Source organism: Manis pentadactyla, chromosome 13, assembly GCF_030020395.1.
Source record: "Manis pentadactyla isolate mManPen7 chromosome 13, mManPen7.hap1, whole genome shotgun sequence".
NCBI lineage: Eukaryota > Metazoa > Chordata > Mammalia > Pholidota > Manidae > Manis > Manis pentadactyla.
Window position 1 is genome coordinate 1,824,627 of NC_080031.1, and position 689 is coordinate 1,825,315.

A 689-nucleotide genomic window follows, 5' to 3' on the forward strand; every position below is an offset into this window, starting at 1 on the left:
CCAGTCCTGTCTTAGTCAATCATTCAGTCACCCTTTTAACAAAACTTTAATGAGTGTCGAGTAAGTCCTGGGCATTACGTGAGGCATGCCCGAGAACACCCCAAATAAGCCAGTCACAGGTCACTGTTCACTTGACTTGACTCCCAAGGTCAGCCTGGTAGAAACCAGAGTGCACGGCTCCCACGGCACCATGGCCTGGAGCTCTGGCCCCAGCGCCCCAGATGAGACCGCCCTCCACTGCGCCTCCTCAGCAGGGGACAAGCTGGACGGAAAGCAGTGCCCGGCCTTCTGGCCCCACCCAGCACATGCAGTCAGCACGCACCCCATGTGAGGCTCCGAGCTGGGGCAGAGGCTGATCCGTGGCTCTTGGGTCCAAGGCACTCACCGTCTGCCTCCTGTATTCGTCCCCCAGGGCCCTGTGACAAAGCCCTATGCTCTGGGCAGCTTAAACAGAGGTGCATTTTCTCACGGTCTAGAGGCTGAAGGCTGAGATCAAGGTTTCGGCAGGGCTGGTTTCTTTCAAGGGCCGTGTCCACGGGCCTCTGCTCTGTCCTCACACAGTCCCTCCTGTGTGTGCCCAGATCTGTCCACTGTTCCTCTTCTCATAAAGATACCAGTGATACTGGATTAGGACCCTCTCTACTAACCTCATTTAATCTGAATCACCTCTTCAAAGGCCCAATCTCCAG